The sequence below is a fragment of the Pseudophryne corroboree genome, chromosome 8 (assembly GCF_028390025.1).
Source record: "Pseudophryne corroboree isolate aPseCor3 chromosome 8, aPseCor3.hap2, whole genome shotgun sequence".
In the NCBI taxonomy this organism is placed as follows: domain Eukaryota; kingdom Metazoa; phylum Chordata; class Amphibia; order Anura; family Myobatrachidae; genus Pseudophryne; species Pseudophryne corroboree.
Genome location: NC_086451.1, coordinates 172,010,282 through 172,035,254, shown reverse-complemented (window position 1 = coordinate 172,035,254; position 24,973 = coordinate 172,010,282). Strand labels below are relative to the sequence as shown.

Below are 24,973 nucleotides of genomic sequence, written 5' to 3'. Positions count from 1 at the left end.
AGGGTGATAACAAGGGGCCCTCTGACTAAGCAACCAAGCCAGGGGTTACAAGCTAACTTAACTAAATCAAAAGGTATGTGCGGACTAGCCGCCAGGGAAAAGGACAACCAAAGATCCACTGATCCGACACTCCTATCCGGCACCGCTGGACACCAGAGTGGATCTTGTGGAAGCGGAATCCTCCGCAAAGCTCCAGAACACAATATAAACAAAATAATAATAATAGCGGACAAGCCGCAACACACGGCTGCGCCGCGACTCACGAACACCACCAGATGTTAAAGGTGCTTGATCAGACTCCAGGAACAGATGGTAACTTCCGAGTACAGGATCACTGAGAACAGGAACAAACGGGTAAACCGGGACTGGGAACTTTCTCTGCAGCAGACACAGGCAAACAGGAAGCTATCACCGGCGTCTGTGAGGAGTCCTGGGAGTGCTTTTAACAGAGAGTCTTCCAATCAGCTGTTTGGAGGCTGATTGGATTTAAATGCTATGCAGCTGACAAGCTGCATGGTCAGGGAAACAGATGAGTGATAATTACAACATGCCATGCAGCTGCATGCTACACAGCCAGGAAACCAGTGAAGATATAAACTTAGACCCAGCAACGGGGAACACGATCCGACAGTGGCGTCCCCGTTGCTAGGCGCCGGCCGCACTGACGAGCGGACCCTCGGCGCCTAACAGTACCCCCCCCTTGAGGAGGGGTCAAGGAACCCCTAAATCCGGGTTTCTGAGGAAATTCTTGAAAAAATGCCCTTTTGAGTCTTGGGGCATGAAGATCCTCATCTAGGACCCACGACCTTTCCTCAGGACCATAACCTCTCCAATGGACCAAAAAATAGAGCCGACCCCGGGACAACTTGGAATCGAGAACCTTCTCAACCACGAACTCCTGCTGACCCTGTACATTAACTGGTGATCTCCCCTGAGGTTTTTTACGAGGAAATCTGCTAGATGAAACATATGGTTTGAGCAAAGAGCAATGGAAGGTATTTCCGATCCGTAAAGTTTTTGGTAGCTGTAACCGGAAAGCAACTGGATTGACTTTTTTGATAATGAGAAATGGTCCAATAAATCTAGGACCCAATCTGGCTGAGGTTTGTCGAAGTTTGATATTGCGAGTCGACAGCCACACCCTGTCTCCTACTTTAAAAGTGCACGGCCGCCGGAGCTTGTCAGAAAATTTTTTTTCCCTGAAAGCTGCTTTTCTGAGAGCAATGTGCACTCTTTTCCAAATAAGTTTAAGATGAGAGGTCAGGGCCAGAGAGGAGACAGAGGAATGTTGAAAAAATGAATTAGCTCTGGGATGGAAACCAAAAACTGCAAAAAATGGAGATACATTGGTGGAGGAATGACAGGCATTATTATAAGCAAACTCTGCTAATGGAAGAAACTCAGACCAGTCATTTTGGAGTTTGGCCGAGTACAAACGTAAATATTGTTTCAGGGATTGATTCACTCGCTCAGTCTGTCCATTTGATTGTGGATGATAACCGGAGGTTAATGATAATTTCATCTTTAATGAAGCACAAAAAGATTTCCAAAATTGTGCAATGAATTGTGGACCCCTGTCAGAAACAATATCAGTGGGTAACCCATGGAGTCTGAAAACATGACGGAGGAACAAGACTGCCAATCCCTGGGCAGATGGCAATCGGGGAAGACCAACAAAATGAGCCATCTTACCAAAACGGTCCACTACCACCCATATGACTGTGCATCCAGCTGACAGAGGGAGATCCACCACAAAATCCATGGAGATATGCGACCATGGTCTAAGAGGAACATTCAATGGCATGAGTTGACCAATAGGCAAAGAGCGAGGAACTTTATGCTGTGCACAGACCTGACATGAAAAAACAAATTCTTTAATGTCTTTAGAAAGACCAGGCCACCACACTGAGCGGGATACCAATTCCAAAGTTTTAGCGACTCCCAGATGCCCTGCAACTTTGCTATCATGAAATTCCTCCAAAACAGTTGCTCTCAAAAACTCAGGAACAAAAAGACGACCAACAGGAGTATTTCCCGGAGCTTGATGTTGAAGCAGCTTCAATTGAGAAAAAACATCCTGTGTGAGACCTGCCTGAATGACTGAAGGCGGAAGTATGGGAGTAACAGGACTGTTGTCTTGAACGGGAAGAAAACTGCGTGAGAGGGCATCTGCCTTGGTATTCTTGGAACCAGGTCTGAAGGTGATAATGAATTTGAAACGAGTAAAAAATAAAGCCCAACGAGCCTGTCGGGCATTCAGTCGCTTAGCTGATTCAATGTATTGAAGATTTTTGTGATCCGTCAAAACAGAAATGGTATGGCTCGCTCCTTCAAGCCAATGTCTCCACTCCTCAAAAGCCCATTTAATAGCCAGCAACTCCCGATTACCAACATCGTAGTTGGATTCAGCAGACGAGAACTTCCTGGACATAAAGGCACAAGGATGTAACTCAAGGGAATCTGGATCCTTCTGAGAAAGGATAGCCCCTACACCAACCTCCGAGGCATCTACCTCAACGATGAAAGGCAATTCTGGGTTGGGATGTCTAAGGACAGGGGCTGAGACAAAGGCTTGTTTCAAGGCCTGAAAAGATGCTTTAGCTTCACATGACCAATTGGTAGGATCTGCTCCCTTCTTAGTGAGTGCCACAATGGGAGCAACTAGGTCAGAGAAAGAGTGAATAAACCTTCTATAGTAGTTTGCAAACCCTAAAAAGCGCTGAATAGCTTTTAAGTTAGTGGGTTGCGCCCAACTCAGGATGGCTTGGAGCTTCTTAGGTTCCATTCGGAATCCCCGAGGGGAAATAATGTACCCTAAAAAGGATACCTCCGTGACGTGAAATTCACACTTCTCCGGTTTGGCATACAAGTGATTTTCACGTAATTTCTTAAGCACCTGACGCACCTGGGTAACATGTTGTTCTACAGAGTCAGAATATATCAAAATGTCGTCTAAATAGACCACGACGAATCTTCCCAGAAACTCACGGAGCACATCATTAATGAGATCCTGAAAGACTGCCGGAGCGTTAGATAGGCCGAATGGCATGACCAGATACTCATAGTGGCCTGATTGAGTACTGAATGCCGTTTTCCACTCATCCCCTGACCTGATTCTAATGAGATTATATGCTCCTCTCAGGTCAATCTTAGAAAAAATAACAGCCGAACGTAGCTGATCAAAGAGGACAGAGATCAGTGGCAGGGGGTAAGTATTCTTTACTGAGATCTTATTCAAGGCTCGAAAGTCAATGCAGGGTCTGAGGGAACCATCCTTCTTCTCTACGAAGAAGAAACCTGCACTTAAAGGGGATTTAGATGGCCTGATAAACCCTTTCTCAAGACTTTCTTTCACATACTCATTCATGGCCACCGTTTCAGGACCAGACAAAGCATATAACCTTCCTTTAGGCAACGTGGCACCAGGAATTAACTCAATGGTACAATCATAAGGCCTATGGGGAGGCAAAATATCAGCATTGCCCTTGGAAAACACATCCAAAAAATCCTGGTATTCTCCAGGAATATGTGCGGACCTGGCAGAAGCTACTCGGATAGGAAGTGTAATACATTCTTTATCACAGATGGTACCCCATTGTAGGATCTCCCCAGACTGCCAATCTATGATGGGATTATGGAAGGCCAGCCAAGGGTGACCCAGAACCACAGGAACTGCTGGACAATGGGTAAGAAAAAACTCAATCTTTTCTGAATGTAGAGCTCCCACCGAGAGCAAAACTGGAGGTGTACATAGAGAAATAACCCCATTGGATAAGGGACTCCCATCTAAACCATGCATGGTGACACACCTACCTAAGGTTAGCTGAGGAATACCTAAGGCCTTGGCCCATGTTAAGTCCATAAAGTTTCCTGCAGCTCCACTGTCCACAAAAGCAGAGACCGAGGAACAGAGGCTGTCATAAGAAACTTTAGCAGGAACCAACAGTGAATTATTCGAGGAGATGAGCTGTAGACCAAAGTGAACCCCCTCACTATTCACTTGGTCAGGAAGTTTCCCGACTTGTTTGGGCAACTACGGGCAAAATGTCCCTTACCTCCGCAGTACAAACACAGACCCGAATTTTGCCTCCTGGTTCTTTCTTCCGGAGACAATTTGGAGAGACCAATCTGCATAGGCTCTCCCATGTCTACAGGAACGGAAGGAACACAGGGAAAAGAAACTACAGATGCCCCTTTTTCAGTCCTCCGCTCTCTGAGCCGACGATCTATTTTAATAGAGAGCTCCATGAGTTTATCAAGGGTCTCAGGAGCGGGATACTGAAGGAGGCTGTCTTTTATAGATTCAGATAAGCCGAGGCGAAACTGACTGCGCAGGGCAGGGTCATTCCAGCCACAGTCGTTCGACCAACGGCGAAACTCCGTACAATAATTCTCTGCAGGATTCCTACCCTGTCTCAGAGCACGCAACTGACTTTCTGCGGACGCCTCTCTATCAGGGTCGTCATACAATAGCCCCAAAGATTTAAAAAAGGCGTCTACAGACGATAAGGCCGGATCGTCTGTCTTCAAACCAAAAGCCCAGGTCTGAGGATCCCCCTGAAGCAGAGAAACTACAATCCCAACCCGCTGAGCCTCCGTACCTGAGGAGACTGGTCTCAAACGAAAATACAGTTTACAAGACTCTTTAAAATTAAAAAACTGTTTTCTATCCCCAGAAAAACGGTCAGGCAGATGCATTTTTGGTTCAGGGACGACCCTCGGGGAAGTCCGTAACAGATCTTCCTGTGAGCTCACCCGGAGGGACAGATCCTGAACCATCTGGGTAAGTTCCTGAATCTGACTAACTAGGAACTGGCCAGGGTTTGGCCCAACACCGGTGGGATTCATGAGGCCGACAAAAATTCTCCCAACTGGATCAGTGAAAAAATTAACTCCTGTTGAAATTTTTTCTTTTGTTGGCCGGTGATAATGTTACGATTCCTGTACCCCAGACTGGGGAAGATCTTATGGCAGGGATCTGAGCACAGGAACCATATACAGGTTGTGGGAGCTGGAAAGCCTAGTAACCCCTGGCACCCTAACTCCGTTGTCTCGCCCGTGTTATCAGAAATCCCCTGCGAGACTATGGTTGCTTGAGCCCATGGCAGCCGCGTTCGAAGGGCGGATTATGTCTGCCCAACCCCGATGCCCCCGCAGGTCTTAATGGGAGACAAGGGGAAGTCCGAGACAGGGTGATAACAAGGGGCCCTCTGACTAAGCAACCAAGCCAGGGGTTACAAGCTAACTTAACTAAATCAAAAGGTATGTGCGGACTAGCCGCCAGGGAAAAGGACAACCAAAGATCCACTGATCCGACACTCCTATCCGGCACCGCTGGACACCAGAGTGGATCTTGTGGAAGCGGAATCCTCCGCAAAGCTCCAGAACACAATATAAACAAAATAATAATAATAGCGGACAAGCCGCAACACACGGCTGCGCCGCGACTCACGAACACCACCAGATGTTAAAGGTGCTTGATCAGACTCCAGGAACAGATGGTAACTTCCGAGTACAGGATCACTGAGAACAGGAACAAACGGGTAAACCGGGACTGGGAACTTTCTCTGCAGCAGACACAGGCAAACAGGAAGCTATCACCGGCGTCTGTGAGGAGTCCTGGGAGTGCTTTTAACAGAGAGTCTTCCAATCAGCTGTTTGGAGGCTGATTGGATTTAAATGCTATGCAGCTGACAAGCTGCATGGTCAGGGAAACAGATGAGTGATAATTACAACATGCCATGCAGCTGCATGCTACACAGCCAGGAAACCAGTGAAGATATAAACTTAGACCCAGCAACGGGGAACACGATCCGACAGTGGCGTCCCCGTTGCTAGGCGCCGGCCGCACTGACGAGCGGACCCTCGGCGCCTAACAGAATGCTTCAGGGAATGGGGCATAGCCAACATGAGCCCCACACCGAAGGAGGGTGGAGGTGTTTAATGCGAACTAGGGGTCATCCAATCGCCGCAAAAGGCTGCCATGCCCTGTACGCCCCTTTTCTCTTTTCATATGCAGACGAGGGTTGAAGCCAACTTTGACCCATTGCTTGGATGACATCACCATATGCAAATCCATCTGCTGCAGGCCTTCCCCCAGGAATGCTTACACTAGTTGTTGCATTTGGTTTGTTGTTTGGGGGTGCTTCAGTATTAGGCGGCCTTCTGCCCTCCCATGTTCATCTGAAAATATGTGTTCTCCCTGCAGTTGTTGTCCCCAGATGAGAGTACCCTTGTGCTGCCTCAGTTGAATCTCCTACTCTTGACAGAGATGTGCCTGAGCAGCGGCCCTCCCCAGCCCTATCCCAAATCATACTTATTTTGCATAGGAGATACCATGGTCATGAAGATTGTTCTCCCAGGGTGAGGTTCATTCATTGCATTCTGGGTATGCTGACCCCTATGATTTCCCCAAATGTGGGAAACTCGACTGCATTATTTGTGGTAGTGGGGGACTGTGTTTGTGCTTTCCTCTGGTCAGCTCTGGGGTAAAAGTTAGATTTCTTTGTCTCAGATCTTCCTCTAGCCTTGTTCTTCTTTCGAGAGTTCCCTTGTGCTGTCTCAGTTGGATCTCCTTCACTTGACAGGGGGGTGCCCGAGCAGCGACCCTCCCCAGCTCTAGCCCAACTCCTGCTTACCTGCCAGGTGAGATACTATGATCATGAAGTTGCTTCTCCCAGGGCAAGGCTCACCCATTGCACTCTGGGTGTGCTGCCCATACGATTTCCCCAAATGTGGGAAACTTGACTGCATAATTTGTGTTTCCCCTGGTCGGCTCTCATATAATTCAGATCTCTTTGTCTCAGGTCTCTCTCCAGCCTAGTTTGCTGTCTGTTTCCACTTCTTTTTTTCTTGAGCCCCTCCTTTCAATACCCTTGTGCACTAACCTGACTTCTCCTCCCGTCTGCTTACTTTGTGCCTTACAATGCACAATGCAAACTACAGGTAGTGCTGCAGGGCCCACACCCTTTTACTTGCCTTAAAGAGCAGCTCTGGAGCTATTACAGTGCCCAGCTGCTGCAAGAAATCAGCTTGAATGCTTCAGGGGCATGGGCATGGCCAACATGAGCCCTACACCGAAGGAGGGTGGTGGTGTTTAATGCGAACTAGGGGTCATCCAAGCGCCGCAAAAGGCCGCCATGCCCTGCATACCCCTTTTCTCTTTTCATATGCAGATGAGGGTTCCAGCCAATTTTGGCCCACTGCTTGGATGACATCACCGTATGCAAATCCGTCTTCTGCAGACCTTCCCCCAGGAATGCTTGTACTAGTTGTTGCATTTGGTTTGTTGTTTGGGGGTGCTTCAGTATTAGGCAGCCTTCTGCCCTCCCATGTTCATCTGAAAATATGTGTTCTCCCTGCAGTTGTTGTCCCCAGATGAGAGTTCCCTTGTGCTGCCTCAGTTGAATCTTCTTTACTTGACAGAGATGTGCCTGAGCAGCGGCCCTCCCCAGCCCTATCCCAAAACATACTTATTTTGTATAGGAGATACCATGGTCATGAAGATTGTTCTCCCAGGGTGAGGTTCATTCATTGCATTCTGGGAATGCTGACCCCTGTGATTTCCCCAAATGTGGGAAACTCGACTGCATTTTATGTGGTAGTGGGGGACTGTGTTTGTGCTTTCCTCTGGTCAGCTCTGGTAAAAGTCAGATTTCTTTGTCTCAGATCTTCCTCTAGCCTTATTCTTCTTTCGAGAGTTCCCTTGTGCTGCCTCAGTTGGATCTCCTTCACTTGACAGAGGGGTGCCCGAGCAGCGACCCTCCCCAGCTCTAGCCCATCTCTTACTTACCTGCCAGGTGAGATACTATGATCAGGAAGGTGCTTCTCCCAGGGCAAGGCTCACCCATTGCACTCTGGGTGTGCTGCTCCTCTGATTTCCCCAAATGTGGGACACTTGACTGCATAATTTGTGTTTCCTCTGGTCGGCTCTCGTATAATTCAGATCTCTTTGTCTCAGGTCTCTCTCCAGCCTAGTTTGCTGTCTGTTTCCACTTCTCTTTTATTGAGCCGCTCCCTTCTATGCCCTTGCGCACTATCCTGACTTCTCCCGTCTGCTTACTTTGTGCCTTCCAACGCACAATGCGAACTACAGGTAGTGCTGCAGGTCCCACACCCTTTTATTTGCCTTACAGAGCAGCTCTGGAGCTGTTACAGTGCCCAGCTGCTGCAAGAAATCAGCTTGAATGCTTCAGGGGCTGGGGCATAGCCAACATGAGCCCCACACCGAAGGAGGGTGGAGGTGTTTAATGCGAACTAGGGGTCATCCAAGCGCCGCAAAAGGCCGCCATGCCCTGCACTCCCCTTTTCTCTTTTCATATGCAGACGAGGGTTGAAGCCAACTTTGACCCACTGCTTGGATGACATCACCATATGCAAATCCATCTGCTGCAGGCCTTCCCCCAGGAATGCTTGCCTAGTTGTTGCATTTGGTTTGTTGTTTGGGGGTGCTTCAGTATTAGGCAGCCTTCTGCCCTCCCATGTTCATCTGAAAATATGTGTTCTCCCTGCAGTTGTTGTCCCCAGATGAGAGTTCCCTTGTGCTGCCTCAGTTGAATCTCCTTTACTTGACAGAGATGTGCCTGAGCAGCGGCCCTCCCCAGCCCTATCCCAAATCATACTTATTTTGCATAGGAGATACCATGGTCATGAAGATTGTTCTCCCAGGGTGAGGTTCATTCATTGCATTCTGGGTATGCTGACCCCTATGATTTCCCCAAATGTGGGAAACTGAACTGCATTATTTGTGGTAGTGGGGGACTGTGTTTGTTCTTTCCTCTGGTCAGCTCTGGTAAAAGTCAGATTTATTTGTCTCAGATCTTCCTCTAGCCTTGTTCATCTTTCGAGAGTTTCCTTGTGCTGCCTCAGTTGGATCTCCTTCACTTGACAGGGGGGTGCCCGAGCAGCAACCCTCCCCAGCTCTAGCCCAACTCCTACTTACCTGCCAGGTGAGATACTATGATCATGAAGTTGCTTCTCCCAGGGCAAGGCTCACCCAATGCACTCTGGGTGTGCTGCTCCTGCGATTTCCCCAAATGTGGGAAACTTGACTGCATAATTTGTGTTTCCCCTGGTCGGCTCTCGTATAATTCAGATCTCTTTGTCTCAGGTCTCTCTCCAGCCTAGTTTGCTGTCTGTTTCCACTTCTCTTTTCTTGAGCCGCTCCCTTCTATGCCCTTGCGCACTATCCTGACTTCTCCCGTATGCTTAATTTGTGCCTTCCAACACACAATGCGAACTACAGGTAGTGCTGCAGGGCCCACACCCTTTTACTTGCCTTACAGAGCAGCTCTGGAGCTGTTACAGTGCCCAGCTGCTGCAAGAAATCAGCTTGAATGCTTCAGGGGCTGGGGCATAGCCAACATGAGCCCCACACCGAAGGAGGGTGGAGGTGTTTAATGCGAACTAGGGGTCATCCAAGCGCCGCAAAAGGCCGCCATGCCCTGCATACCCCTTTTCTCTTTTCATATGCAGACGAGGGTTCCAGCCAACTTTGGCCCACTGCTTGGATGACATCACCGTATGCAAATCCGTCTTCTGCAGACCTTCCCCCAGGAATGCTTGTACTAGTTGTTGCATTTGGTTTGTTGTTTGGGGGTTCTTCAGTATTAGGCAGCCTTCTGCCCTCCCATGTTCATCTGAAAATATGTGTTCTCCCTGCAGTTGTTGTCCCCAGATGAGAGTTCCCTTGTGCTGCCTCAGTTGAATCTCCTTTACTTGACAGAGATGTGCCTGAGCAGCGGCCCTCCCCAGCCCTATCCCAAATCATACTTATTTTGCATAGGAGATACCATGGTCATGAAGATTGTTCTCCCAGGGTGAGGTTCATTCATTGCATTCTGGGTATGCTGACCCCTGTGATTTCCCCAAATGTGGGAAACTCGACTGCATTATTTGTGGTAGTGGGGGACTGTGTTTGTGCTTTCTTCTGGTCAGCTCTTGTAAAAGTCAGATTTCTTTGTATCAGATCTTCCTCTAGCCTTGTTCTTCTTCGAGAGTTCCCTTGTGCTGCCTCAGTTGGATCTCCTTCACTTGACAGGGGGGTGCCCGAGCAGCGACCCTCCCCAGCTCTAGCCCAACTCCTACTTACCTGCCAGGTGAGATACTATTAAGTTGATTTTTGAAAGAAAACAATACTGTCAATATACTATTAAAACAAATTTAAATGGTAAAAGTTATTGTACTTTAAGTAAAAATAAAAGAGCTAAAATATCAATCCCAGTTTTGGATTACTTTAATTAACAAAAAAAATGCATATAGCAGAGGATAGTTTCAATCTGCCTACCTCTGGGTTATGGGCCCAGCATGCTTCCATTGCAGTACTCTGCTGCACATGTAAGTGCAAGAGATCCTGAAGCACTCACTCATCATGGGAAAGTACCAATGTGTTTCTTCGTTGGTTGATCTAAGAAACATCTTACAAAAACTCTCCAGATTATTGACTTTCTAAAGTTTTTCTAGGAAACGTTCTAGATGAATGCTTATTAGCCTTTGTCAGTATGCAAATTTGCAAAGTGTCTCTGTTGCGCAATCAGTTAGTGTGTTTGGCTACTAACCAAAAGGTTGATGGTTCAATCCCACCCAGGGATGTAATTGACCTTGTGATCAGGTTTTGGTGATCTTTAAGTAGACAAGTCAAAATTTCAAACCCCCTCTTATGATGTAGGGTACCTGGCCTTCTCTGATGTAACCAGAGTTAGATTTGATTAAGTGATTTTATAAAAAACAGCTAGGAAGCACAATTTAGCAGTGGGTTGCAAAGAAAAAAATATATGCTGGCAGAAAAATCCAATTGAGTGATTAAACAGCTCTTCATTTTCTGGCTTTATTTTTATGCTAACAAATTTGTTCTCTGAAAAGTGTCCACAAAGCCAAGTCTCTGATGAACACCTTTGTAGGGATGGTTTTTCACCTATTACTAAATTAAACTTGCTTCATTGGAAAGGCAGCAAGATGCATCCTCATTTCAATGTCTACTGAAATAATACGGATTGACACCAGGAAACATTAACGCCAATGCATCCTTGCTGCTTTCTCATGTGGAAGTCTGTTTAATGTGAAAACAAGGTGATATCTAAGTAGCACACAGGTAAGGAATTAAAAAAATCTTTATTTAAGGGTGAAGATGTTTCTCACAAAATTGTTGCCCCAATGCATCATTGAAATTCAAGCTGGAAAGATGATTTTAATATATCACTTGTACATTTTGTATTGCTCTTCTGGTGACAATGTAGTTTGTTTTTGTCAATTACCATTTTAATAATAGGGTAAAGAAAATTAAGTTGATTTTTGAAAGAAAACAATACTGTCAATATACTATTAAAACAAATTAAGATGGTAAAAGTTATTGTACTTTAAGTAAAAATAAAAGAGCTAAAATATCAATCCCAGTTTTGGATTACTTTAATTAAAAAAAAATGCATATAGCAGAGGATAGTATCAATCTGCCTACCTCTGGGTTATGGGCCCAGCATGCTTCCATTGCAGTACTCTGCTGCACATGTAAGTGCAAGAGATCCTGAAGCACTCACTCATCATGGGAAAGTACCAATGTGTTTCTTCGTTGGTTGATGGAAGAAACATCTTACAAAAACTCTCCAGATTATTGACTTTTCAAAGTTTTTCTAGGAAACGTTTTAGATGAATGCTTATTAGCCTTTGTCAGTATAGACTTTTGCAAAGTGTCTCTGTGGCGCAATCAGTTAGTGTGCACGGCTATTAACTAAAAGGTTGGTGGTTCAATCCCACCCAGGGACGTAATTGACCTTGTTATCAGATTTTGGTGATCTTTAAGTAGACAAGTCAAAAATTCAAACCCCCTCTTATGATGTAGGGTACCTGGCCTTCTCTGATGTAATCAGAGTTAGATTTGATTAAGTGATTTTATAAAAAACAGCTAGGAAGCACAATTTAGCAGTGGGTTGCAGAGAAAAAAAATATGCTGGCAGAAAAATCCAATTGAGTGATTAAACAGCTCTTAATTTTCTGGCTTTATTTTTATGCTAACAAATTTGTTCTCTGAAAAGTGTTCACAAAGCCAAGTCTCTGATGAACACCTTTGTAAGGATGGTTTTTCACCTATTACTAAATTAAACTTGCTTCATTGGAAAGGCAGCAAGATTCATCCTCATTTCAATGTCTACTGAAATAATACAGGTTGACACCAGGAAACATTAACGCCAATGCATCCTTGCTGCTTTCTCATGTGGAAGTCTGTTTAATGTGAAAACAAGGTGATATCTAATTAGCACACAGGTAAGGAATTAAGAAAATCTTTATTTAAGGGTGAAGATGTTTCTCACAAAATCGTTGCCCCAATGCATCATTGAAATTCAAGCTGGAAAGATGATTTTAATATATCACTTGTACATTTTGTATTGCTCTTCTGGTGACAATGTAGTTTGTTTTTGTCAATTACCATTTTAATAATAGGGTAAAGAAAATTAAGTGGATTTTTGAAAGAAAACAATACTGTCAATATACTATTAAAACAAATTAAAATGGTAAAAGTTATTGTACTTTAAGTAAACATAAAATAGCTAACATATCAATCCCAGTTTTGGATTACTTTAATTAACAAAAAAAATGCATATAGCAGAGGATAGTTTCAATCTGCCTACCTCTGGGTAATGGGCCCAGCATGCTTCCATTGCAGTACTCTGCTGCACATGTAAGTGCAAGAGATCCTGAAGCACTCACTCATCATGGGAAAGTACCAATGTGTTTCTTCGTTGGTTGATTTAAGAAAATTCTTACAAAAACTCTCCAGATTATTGACTTTTTAAAGTTTTTCTAGGAAACTTTCTAGATGAATGCTTATTAGCCTTTGTCAGTAAGTACTTTTGCAAAGTGTCTCTGTGGCGCAATCAGTTAGTGTGTACAGCTATTAACCAAAAGGTTGGTGGTTCAATCCCACCCAGGGACGTAATTGACCTTGTTATCAGATTTTGGTGATCTTTAAGTAGACAAGTCAAAATTTCAAACCCCCTGTTATGGTGTAGGGTACCTGGCCTTCTCTGATGTAATCAGAGTTAGATTTGATTCAGTGATTTTATAATAACAGCTAGGAAGCACAATTTAGCAGTGGGTTGCAGAGAAAAAGAAATATGCTGGCAAAAAAATCCAATTGAGTGATTAAACAGCTCTTCATTTTCTGGCTTTATTTTTATGCTAACAAATTTGTTCTCTGAAAAGTGTCCACAAAGCCAAGTCTCTGATTAACACCTTTGTAAGGATGGTTTTTCACCTATTACTAAATTAAACTTGCTTCATTGGAAAGGCAGCAAGATGCATCCTCATTTCAATGTCTACTGAAATAATACAGGTTGACACCAGGAAACATTAACGCCACTGCATCCTTGCTGCTTTCTCATGTGGAAGTCTGTTTAATGTGAAAACAAGGTGATATCTAATTAGCACACAGGTAAGGAATTAAGAAAATCTTTATTTAAGGGTGAAAATGTTTCTCACAAAATCGTTGCCCCAATGCATCATTGAAATTCAAGCTGGAAAGATGATTTTAATATATCACTTGTACATTTTGTATTGCTCTTCTGGTGACAATGTAGTTTGTTTTTGTCAATTACCATTTTAATAATAGGGTAAAGAAAATTAAGTGGATTTTTAAAAGAAAACAATACTTTCAATATACTATTAAAACAAATTAAAATGGTAAAAGTTATTGTACTTTAATGAAAAATAAAAGAGCAAAAATATCAATCCCAGTTTTGGATTACTTTAATTAAAAAAAAATGCATATAGCAGAGGATAGTTTTAATCTGCCTACCTCTGGGTTATGGGCCCAGCATGCTTCCATTGCAGTACTCTGCTGCACATGTAAGTGCAAGAGATCCTGAAGCACTCACTCATCATGGGAAAGTACCAATGTGTTTCTTCGTTGGTTGATGGAAGAAACATCTTACAAAAACTCTCCAGATTATTGACTTTTTAAAGTTTTTCTAGGAAACGTTTTAGATGAATGCTTATTAGCCTTTGTCAGTACGTATTTTTGCAAAGTGTCTCTATGGCGCAATCAGTTAGTGTGTACGGCTATTAACCAAAAGGTTGGTGGTTCAATCCCACCAAGGGACGCAATTGACCTTGTTATCAGATTTTGGTGACCTTTAAGTAGACAAGTCAAAATTTCAAACCCCCTCTTATGGTGTAGGGTACCTGGCCTTCTCTGATGTAATCAGAGTTAGATTTGATTCAGTGATTTTATAAAAACAGCTAGGAAGCACAATTTAGCAGTGGGTTGCAGAGAAAAAGAAATATGCTGGCAAAAAAATCCAATTGAGTGATTAAACAGCTCTTCATTTTCTGGCTTTATTTTTATGCTAACAAATTTGTTCTCTGAAAAGTGTCCACAAAGCCAAGTCTCTGATTAACACCTTTGTAAGGATGGTTTTTCACCTATTACTAAATTAAACTTGCTTCATTGGAAAGGCAGCAAGATGCATCCTCATTTCAATGTCTACTGAAATAATACAGGTTGACACCAGGAAACATTAACGCCACTGCATCCTTGCTGCTTTCTCATGTGGAAGTCTGTTTAATGTGAAAACAAGGTGATATCTAATTAGCACACAGGTAAGGAATTAAGAAAATCTTTATTTAAGGGTGAAAATGTTTCTCACAAAATCGTTGCCCCAATGCATCATTGAAATTCAAGCTGGAAAGATGATTTTAATATATCACTTGTACATTTTGTATTGCTCTTCTGGTGACAATGTAGTTTGTTTTTGTCAATTACCATTTTAATAATAGGGTAAAGAAAATTAAGTGGATTTATAAAAGAAAACAATACTTTCAATATACTATTAAAACAAATTAAAATGGTAAAAGTTATTGTACTTTAAGTAAAAATAAAAGAGCTAAAATATCAATCCCAGTTTTGGATTACTTTAATTAAAAAAAAATGCATATAGCAGAGGAAAGTTTTAATCTGCCTACCTCTGGGTTATGGGCCCAGCATGCTTCCATTGCAGTACTCTGCTGCACATGTAAGTGCAAGAGATCCTGAAGCACTCACTCATCATGGGAAAGTACCAATGTGTTTCTTCTTTGGTTGATCTAAGAAACATCTTACAAAAACTCTCCAGATTATTGACTTTTTAAAGTTTTTCTAGGAAACGTTCTAGATGAATGCTTATTAGCCTTTGTCAGTATCCACTTTTGCAAAGTGTCTCTGTGGTGCAATCAGTTAGTGTGTTTGGCTACTAACCAAAAGGTTGGTGGTTCAATCCCACCCAGGGATATAAGTGACCTTGTGATCAGGTTTTGGTGATCTTTAAGTAGACAAGTCAAAATTTCAAACCCCCTCTTATGATGTAGGGTACCTGGCCTTCTCTGATGTAATCAGAGTTAGATTTGATTAAGTGATTTTATAAAAAACAGCCAGGAAGCACAATTTAGCAGTGGGTTGCAGAGAAAAAAAATATGCTGGCAGAAAAATCCAATTGAGTGATTAAACAGCTCTTCATTTTCTGGCTTTATTTTTATGCTAACAAATTTGTTCTCTGAAAAGTGTCCACAAAGCCAAGTCTCTGATGAACACCTTTGTAAGGATGGTTTTTCACCTATTACTAAATTAAACTTGCTTCATTGGAAAGGCAGCAAGATGCATCCTCATTTCAATGTCTACTGAAATAATACAGGTTGACACCAGGAAACATTAACGCCACTGCATCCTTGCTGCTTTCTCATGTAGAAGTCTGCTTAATGTGAAAACAAGGTGATATCTAATTAGCACACAGGTAAGGAATTAAGAAAATCTTTATTTAAGGGTGAAGATGTTTCTCACAAAATCGTTGCCCCAATGCATCATTGAAATTCAAGCTGGAAAGATGATTTTAATATATCACTTGTACATTTTGTATTGCTCTTCTGGTGACAATGTAGTTTGTTTTTGTCAATTACCCTTTTAATAATAGGGTAAAGAAAATTAAGTGGATTTTTTAAAGAAAACTATACTGTCAATATACTATTAAAACAAATTAAAATGGTAAAAGTTATTGTACTTTAAGTAAAAATAAAAGAGCCAAAATATCAATCCCAGTTTTGGATTACTTTAATTAACAAAAAAAAATGCATATAGCAGAGGATAGTTTCAATCTGCCTACCTCTGGGTTATGGGCCCAGCATGCTTCCATTGCTGTACTCTGCTGCACATGTAAGTGCAAGAGATCCTGAAGCACTCACTCATCATGGGAAAGTACCAATGTGTTTCTTCGTTGGTTGATGGAAGAAACATCTTACAAAAACTCTCCAGATTATTGACTTTTTAAAGTTTTTCTAGGAAACGTTTTAGATGAATGCTTATTAGCCTTTGTCAGTATGGTCTTTTGCAAAGTGTCTCTGTGGCGCAATCAGTTAGTGTGCACGGCTATTAACCAAAAGGTTGGTGGTTCAATCCCACCCAGGGACGTAATTGACCTTGTTATCAGATTTTGGTGATCTTTAAGTAGACAAGTCAAAATTTCAAACCCCCTGTTCTGGTGTAGGGTACCTGGCCTTCTCTGATGTAATCAGAGTTAGATTTGATTCAGTGATTTTATAAAAACAGCTAGGAAGCACAATTTAGCAGTGGGTTGCAGAGAAAAAGAAATATGCTGGCAAAAAAATCCAATTGAGTGATTAAACAGCTCTTCATTTTCTGGCTTTACTTTTATGCTAACAAAGTTGTTCTCTGAAAAGTGTCCACAAAGCCAAGTCTCTGATTAACACCTTTGTAGGGATGGTTTTTCACCTATTACTAAATTAAACTTGCTTCATTGGAAAGGCAGCAAGAAACACTAGACTAATTGGAGGTGCGCCCTAAAGCAAATTACAATGTTAGGATTAGGGGGTTCGGAAAGACCTCTAGTGTATACTGTCACGATCCGGGTATCTGGACGCCATAACTTACCTTTCAGATGCCTCCTAAGGCTGGCTCAGCGCTCCAGGACCGGATCCCATCTGTTATTCTGATGTCCCCATTCCTGCCTCCTCTCCTGTCACTCTGAGACGCTGTCACAGCGGCGCCATGTTACATCTTGAATGGCATCTCCCGCGGCCTCCGCCGCCGTCCCTGAGTTTCTGCATGCAGGATGTCAGAGTGGCGCTTATGTCAGCCGCGGCCTCCGCTGTTGCCCGCGTGGTTCAAATGTGCACTCATCAGTCTGGCGTCTCCTGTTTACTGTGGCCGGCGCCGCCATTGCTGTTAAAGTTCCCACATGGATTATCAAACCAATCTTCCCTCCAAGTGTCTGCATGGGCGCAGCCATGTTGGATTCTGTCACCTGTTCATTTCCACCAATCCGCTGTTTCCATTGTAATCTGCAAAATTGCCTAGCCAATCCCTTCCTTGCTGCAGGTATAAGTATTCTGTGCCTGAGCAAGGAAGGCGTTAGTGATTTGGTTGTCAAACCTAGTTCCAGTTTGTCTCTCTCCCGTGGTTGTTTTCCAGGTTCCAGTTACCATCTCCAAACCTCCACTAAAGAGACCCGCTCTAGTCTACCACCTGCGGTGCAGCCTGACTCTCCAGTCCTCTGGGACTCATCTGTTTCCAGTTACAGATTTACCTGCTTCCAGCAGAGATCAGCTCTTCTTAAAGTGCCGGTATCATTTCCGCAGATTACCACTCACCACCGGCACTATTATTTCACCGCTCTCAAACTCCATATATCAATCATATTTCATCGCTCTCAAGCTTCATTTATTATTTGGCTGGTTCCATCCAGCAATCCACTCCGTGCTTACATCAGTCTGGTTTCAGCCAGTACCCACAGCAGCCATTTTATCCACAGCAGCCCAGCTTTTCCTGGAACACCAGCTAGTATGATCCTGGGCTATCTCCATTGCTACAGTCGGGCCTGGTAAGGACTTTCCAACTAGAAGATAATAAGAACTGTCTCATACTACCAGAGCCCTGTGGTCCTTGCCCTCCTGTAGTACTCAGGAACTGTATTATTTCTCTGCTGATTTTATGTTTCTCTTTTATTACTGCTGTGATGCATGGAGTTTGTCAAAATAAACATCATTGACTTTTATCCTGGTTGTCGTGGGCACGCCTTCGGGCAATTCTTCTACATTTAACTTACATGTCCAGGGGTCTGATACAACCTCCCAGGTTCCACTACACCTCAGCCCCTACAACTGAGGCTGCCTCCAGTCAGCTCAGGCCCTCAGTTGTGACATATACACTGTATATACATTTTAAGATAGGAAGGTACAAATTACATATTCACATTGCATCTATGGGCTGGATTCAAATGTCCCTTTCCTCCCTCAATCGTGCCCGTCAGCAGCTATTCTATTCTATATAAGGAGCCACGCGTCGCCGCCATTTTCACTTGTGCATTGGAGATGATAGGGAGAGGACGTGCAGCGTTTTCTCAGTTTCTGTGTTCAGTGTGCTGCAAATATCTGTGCTCAGTGTGCTTGCAAATATCTGTGCTCAGTGTGCTGAAAATATCTACGTTCTCTGCCTGAAAAATGCTCCATATCTGTGCTGCATTGTATTATATAGTATGAGGACAGGGCAGAATTTTGCTGACCACCAGTATATAATATGTAGCAGTACGGTACAGTAGGCCACTGCTCTACCTACCTCTGTGTCGTCAAGTATACTATCCATCCATACCTGTGGTGTATTTTAGTAGTTGTGCGCAGTATATATAGTAGGAGGACAGGGCAGAATTTTGCTGACCACCAGTATATAATATATAGCAATACGGTACAGTAGGCCACTGTTCTACCTACCTCTGTGTCGTCAAGTATACTATCCATCCATACCTGTGGTGTATTTTAGTAGTTGTGCGCACTATATATAGTAGGAGGACAGTGCAAAATTTTGCTGGCCACCAGACTTCTACTTAAGTCCAATGGTGTAGGATGTGCAAAGCTGTTTGGCTGTGCATTTATTGATCTAAGCATGCATTTTTATCAAAGCGTGATAAAATTGACACATAACGCAGCGTTCAATCAGCGTTAATTTATCTTCAGCTGATATCGATTGTGAATTGACGTTTCTTCTCTTCTTGTCACCTACAGGTAATTACAATTGACTACAACCACCAATCTATTCTGCTGCACTATATCTATATATGCAAAGCTAATTCTGCTGGGTAATTACAATTGACTACAACCACCAATATATTCTGCTGCACTATATCTATATATGCAAAGCTAATTCTGCTGGGTAATGCAAATTGAAACATTATTGCATAGTATGTGATTTTGAAGTACTTTTTTAAAGTTTTGAATGATATAGACCCAGTTTAATCTTTGTGGAATGCCTGGTTGTTGTTTTTAAGGTAATTTATTGCCTGGCATTTGAGGGGGTGGGGTGTGGTTACAGATTTCAATTATTGGTTTCACGTGTAATAGTCTTCTACTAAAGCCCAATGGTGTAGGCTGTGCAAAGCCATTTGGCTGTGCATTTATTGATCTAAGCGTGCATTTTTATAAAAGCGTGATAAAATTGACACATAACAGCAGTGTTCAATTAGCGTTCAATCGAAGTGAAAAAGAAGGAAAACAGAAGCACACCAATCTAACAAAACAAAGAAAACTGAAGAACTAATAACAAATGTGAGTCACTTACTCCTCAGATCACTCACCTCCTGATTGTTGCATCTGATTACATAGCACAGAACTACCTTACTTGGACATTTCATAAACCATCCATTTCACCTACAAATGCCTGTATCTGTATTATTGTAATTTTGTTTTTTAAGCACAGCTGCACCAATGCAATTTTACCTGCAAACACTTAAAACATCTAACATAATTACCATTGCTTCTTAAACCTCTCACAATCCTTTCATTTCTTACACTCCAAATACATTTCTGCACCCACTTTATCTACGCTTTTGACTCATTTCATACTAAATCTACACCCCTTGAGCCTACACTGCTTTTCTCACCTGCATTTCTACAATTCTTCTGCTCGGATTCCCTTACAGTCTCCTCTCCTACTTCCACTTTCCCTCAACCTATTTACCTACTTAACACTATGTGAATGCTTTCTTATACTCCCCACATCACTCAGTGTCTACCTAATAATGTATCTTTATCCTTCCCCCCTAGTCTCCTCCACCTCCTCCTCTGTCTCCCCTCCATCCCTCTATTTCCTTCCCCCACCTTTCCTGTTACCCCACTTTCATTCACCTCTGCCCCATGGTCCTGCTACCCCACAACTCAGCCCTGCTCCCTCTCTCCCTTCCCTGTCACCTCCCCACACCCCCATCCACATCACACTGACCTCCCTCCCTGCCCACCTCCTGCAGTTTCCCCTCCTATCTCAGGCACCCGTACCATCACTACTCTCTCATCCCTGCCCTCAAAGTTAATCCCACCTCATCGCTACAGCAACCCTGAAAATCTAATTCACATCTCTCCCACAAACTCATACCCCCTATCCTGTGCCCTCTGGAATGCCAGATCCGTTTGTAACAAACTGGTCCCCACTCATGACCTTTTCATTTCCAACTCCCTACACCTACTAGCCATTACTGAAACTTGGATTACGCCCTCTGACACTACTTCTGCTGCTGCTCTCTCTGCTGGGGGCCTTACATTCACACACACCCCCCGACCTGGGGGTCGCCATGGGGGTGGTGTTGGGGTCCTTTTACCTTCTAGTTACTCCTACCAACTCATACCACCAGAACCATCCCTTATATTATCTACATTTGAGGTCCACTCCATATGTCTCTTCCAACCAGTCCATCTTAGAGTAGCTGTCATTTACCGCCCCCCTGGCACTGCTTCCAAATTCATCGACAACTTTGCTTCCTGGCTTCCTCACTTCCTCTCTTCTGACATCCCCACCATTATCCTAGGCGATTTCAACATCCCTATTGACATCCCCACACAATCCCCTGCCTCTAAACTCCTTAACCTCACCTCTTCACTTGGTCTCTCCCAGTGGACCTCCTCACCCTCCCATGTGAATGGGAGCTCACTGGATCTGGTCTTCACTCACCGCTGTGATATTTCTGATTTTTCCAACTCCCCATTTCCCCTCTCTGACCACCACCTGCTCTCCTTCAACCTATCTCTCTCGACTTTCCCATCTCAACCTCCTAAGGCTACCATCACTAAGCGTAACATTTAAGCTATTGACACCACATTCCTTTCCTCCCTGTTTGACTCACTTCTCTCTCCTATTCTCTCTCTCTCTCTCATGCCCTGAACAAGCCACTTCCACATACAATGCTTCCCTTACTTCTGCTCTTGACTCTGTTGCTCCACCAACCACTGTTCACCCTCGCAAATTAACACCTCAACCCTGGCACACCAAATGCACCAGATATCTGCAAAAATGCTCACGTACTGCTGAGCGACACTGGAGGAAATCACGCTCTAAGGCAGACTTCCTCCATTTCAAACTTATGCTCTCATCCTTCAGTGCTGCCCTTTCTCTTGCTAAACAGTCATACTTCAAGAACCTCATCTCCTCCCAGTCTTCCAACCCCCGGCGCCTCTTTGCCACTCTCAACTCACTCCTCTGCCCACCTCCACCTCGTCTCCCTTCCTCACTCTCTGCTCTTGACTTTGCCACTTACTTCACATCCAAAATTGACTCCATACGTCAGGACATCACATCACACCAGACTATCAGTAACCAGCCTTCTCCCATCCCTTACCAACCCTCCCCATCCCTCGCACCAACTCTGTCATCTTTCTCCCATGCATCTGGAGAGGAAGTCATGGCCCTCATTCGTTCCTGTCCCCTCACCACCTCCCCACTTGACCCTATCCCCTCCCGCCTCCTCTGCCACATCTCTTCTTCTGCTTGTTCCCATCTTTCCCACCTTCTCAATCTCTCCCTCTCATCAGGCACTGTCCCCTCTGCCTTCAAGCACGCTCTCATCTCTCCTATTCTTAAAAAACCTACCCTTGATCCAAACACTCTCTCCAACTACCGACCCATCTCTCTTCTCCCTTTTGCCTCCAAACTCCTTGAGCGTATTGTCTACAACCGCCTTACTTCCTTTCATTCCTCACACTCACTGCTTGACCCATTCCAGTCTGGCTTCCGTCCTCTCCACTCCACTGAAACTGCCCTTACAAAAGTATGCAATGACCTCCATGCTGCTAAATCTAAGGGACACTACTCTCTACTTATTCTACTTGATCTCTCTGCTGCTTTTGACACTGTGGACCATCCTCTCCTACTGCAAATCCTTCACTCCATTGGTCTGCGTAACACTGCCCTCTCTTGGTTGTCGTCCTACCTTTCTGACCGTTCATTCTCTGTCTCCTCTCATGACTCCATCTCCCCCTCACTTCCACTAACTGTAGGGGTACCCCAAGGTTCTGTCTTTGGTCCTCTTCTCTCTCTATACGTCCTCACTAGGTAAGCTCATTTAGTTCTTTTGGTTTCCAATATCATCTCTATGCTGATGACACTCAAATCTATCTTTCCTCTCCAGACCTCTCCCCTACTCTCCTCACTCGTATCTCCAACTGTCTCTCTGCTATCTCTTCCTGGATGTCCCAGCGCTTTCTTAAACTTAACATGTCTAAGACTGAGCTGATCATCTTCCCTCCCTCCCGCATAACCTCACCTCCTACAATCTCATTATCTATTGATGGCACTACTATCTCCTCTACCCCCCAAGTGCGCTGTCTTGGAGTAATCCTTGACTCCTCCCTCTCCTTCAAACCACACATTCAGCACCTCTCACAAACCTGCCGTTTTCATCTAAAAAATATTTCCAGGATCAGACCCTTTCTGACCCAGGATGCTACTAAGACTCTTATCCACTCACTGGTCATCTCCAGACTGGACTACTGTAATCTCCTCCTGACTGGCATTCCTGACAAATACCTCTCTCCACTCCAATCTATCCTCAATGCTGCTGCCCGGCTCATTTTCCTCACCAAATGCACTACGTCCACCTCTCCTCTCTTACTATTCCTTCACTGGCTCCCCTTCCCTTTCAGAATCCATTTCAAGCTTCTCACACTTGCTTACAAAACCTTCACCCACTCCTCTCCCATCTACATCTCTGATCTTATCTCGCTTTACACTCCCACCCGTCCTCTTCGCTCTGCTAATGCACGCCGACTCTCCTGCCTACGGATTACTTCCTCCCACTCCTACCTCCAAGATTTTTCACGTGCTGCACCACTTCTCTGGAATTCCCTACCTCTCCCCCTCAGACTCTCCACCTCTCTACAAAACTTCAAATGGGCTCTCAAGACCCACTTCTTCACCAAACCCAGCCAAATCTCATCCTAAACCTCTGTTCCACGCTCTCTATGTACCCCATCTGTCTCACCCCTGTCTGTCTACCCCTCCCCTTTAGAATGTAAGCTCTCATGAGCAGGGCCCTCTTCCCTCATGTGCTTACTCTTTTCTTACTTTAATAATCTTCAGCTGCACCAAATCCAGCAGTCTTCTGCCACCTGATACTTATTCCAGTGTCATCTGCTGATGTAGCTATGTTTATTTACCCTGTACTTGACCTATATTGTCATCAACTGTAAGTTGCTGTTTTCCTGTTTGATTATTTGTTTATGTACTCTGTAATTTGGTGCTGCGGAACCCTGGTGGCGCCATATAAATAAAGGATAATAATAATAAATAATATAATATATAGCAGTACGGTACAGTAGGCCACTGCTCTACCTACCTCTGTGTCGTCAAGTATACTATCCATCCATACCTGTGGTGCATTTTAGAAAAAAAACATATCTCGGCAGAGCAATCTATAAATCCATCATTTTTCAGACAGCAACAGTGGGTATTGTAATAGTCACCCAATCCATCACTTTTATAGGGTTACATGCATCCACATGCTACAGCCTGTCTCAATAATTTTACTGTCACGGTGTGTGTGTTTGTGTTTTTATTTGGGTATTTTTTGTTGTTGTAGAACTACAGGTACCAGCGAGCCCGTTATTTCCCCGCCTGCTGGTACTTGAGGTTCTCCAAGTACCAGCAAGTGGGGGAGGCTTGCTGGGCCTTGTAGTTCCACAACAAAAAAACAATATTCTTTTTTTACACATATGGCTATCAGCCCGGCACCCACCACCCAGGGGTGCTGGGGACAGCCTCGGGCTTCACCCCTGGCCCTTGGGTGCCTCGAGGGGAGGAACCTCTTGATTTAAGGGGTCCCCACTTCTCCAGGGAACCCCGGCCAGGGGTGACTAGTTGGAGGGGTAATGCCAGGGCCGCAGGGACCTACATAAAAGTGTCCCCTGGCTGTGGCATTATCTCTCTGGCTAGTGGAGCCCGGTGCTGGTTTTAAAAATATGGGGGACCCCTACATCTTTTGTCCCACGTATTTTTGGAACCAGGACCCGTCTAAGAGCCCGGTGCTGGTTGTCTAAATACGGGGAACCTCTGTCCAATTTTTCCCCCAGTATTTAAATAACCAGGACCGGCTCAAAGAGGCTGGTTATACTAAGGAGGGGGGACTTCACACATTTTTTTTAACCCATTCAGACCCTTCTCCTTTAAGTTAATGGAAGCCCTGGACAACAAAATTGCATTCATGTCCTCCTCCCTCACCCTTCCCAGTCCCAAACACTCATTTTTTTTCTTTAAAAATTTATAATATATCACAAGAACAATGAGCAGGCAGGCAGCGGCCATTGGCGGCATCGGACTGAGATAGAAATTAGTGGTGGAGGGCTGGGTCAGTTGATTGTGGGAGAGTTTGTAAGCCATTGGCGGTGGCAGTGGGTATCGGCTCAGAGGCAGTAGCGGGCATTGGCTAAGGGTCATCGGCAGGATTCGGCGGACATTATGGCTGTAGTGCCTCACTAGCCACTGACCTCACCGCACGCCACTGTGGGACAGATGTAACTTGCAAAAAGAGGTAGATTTTGGGAGAAGGAATGTCCTAGCATAACTGTTAATTGCAGTGTAATACTGTAATTCAACTGTGCAGCATTTGTGGCTAAATGTCAAAGAAGCCAGTATTTACCCTGCATGCAAAACAATAAATGTATTTGCACATACCTCCCAACTAAC

The 24,973-nt window shown here is 44.2% G+C and overlaps 6 non-coding genes and 1 pseudogene across 6 annotated transcripts; all 7 read left to right on the top strand.

Annotated features, from left to right (window-relative positions):
- Positions 1 to 6,312: 6,312 nt before the first annotated feature.
- On the top strand, positions 6,313 to 6,476 carry LOC134950406 (U1 spliceosomal RNA). The gene has a single exon (XR_010183330.1). It is a non-coding gene; the product is annotated as a U1 spliceosomal RNA (small nuclear RNA).
- Positions 6,477 to 6,630: 154 nt separating this feature from the next.
- On the top strand, positions 6,631 to 6,772 carry LOC134953397 (U1 spliceosomal RNA; annotated as a pseudogene).
- A 696-nt stretch (positions 6,773 to 7,468) lies between these two features.
- LOC134951708 (U1 spliceosomal RNA) lies at positions 7,469 to 7,632 on the top strand. Its single transcript, XR_010184397.1, has one exon. It is a non-coding gene; the product is annotated as a U1 spliceosomal RNA (small nuclear RNA).
- A 152-nt stretch (positions 7,633 to 7,784) lies between these two features.
- On the top strand, positions 7,785 to 7,947 carry LOC134952330 (U1 spliceosomal RNA). Its single transcript, XR_010184879.1, has one exon. It is a non-coding gene; the product is annotated as a U1 spliceosomal RNA (small nuclear RNA).
- A 670-nt stretch (positions 7,948 to 8,617) lies between these two features.
- LOC134951184 (U1 spliceosomal RNA) lies at positions 8,618 to 8,781 on the top strand. Its single transcript, XR_010183972.1, has one exon. It is a non-coding gene; the product is annotated as a U1 spliceosomal RNA (small nuclear RNA).
- A 152-nt stretch (positions 8,782 to 8,933) lies between these two features.
- LOC134952685 (U1 spliceosomal RNA) lies at positions 8,934 to 9,096 on the top strand. Its single transcript, XR_010185155.1, has one exon. It is a non-coding gene; the product is annotated as a U1 spliceosomal RNA (small nuclear RNA).
- Positions 9,097 to 9,767: 671 nt separating this feature from the next.
- LOC134950451 (U1 spliceosomal RNA) lies at positions 9,768 to 9,931 on the top strand. Its single transcript, XR_010183368.1, has one exon. It is a non-coding gene; the product is annotated as a U1 spliceosomal RNA (small nuclear RNA).
- The last annotated feature ends 15,042 nt before the right edge of the window (positions 9,932 to 24,973 follow it).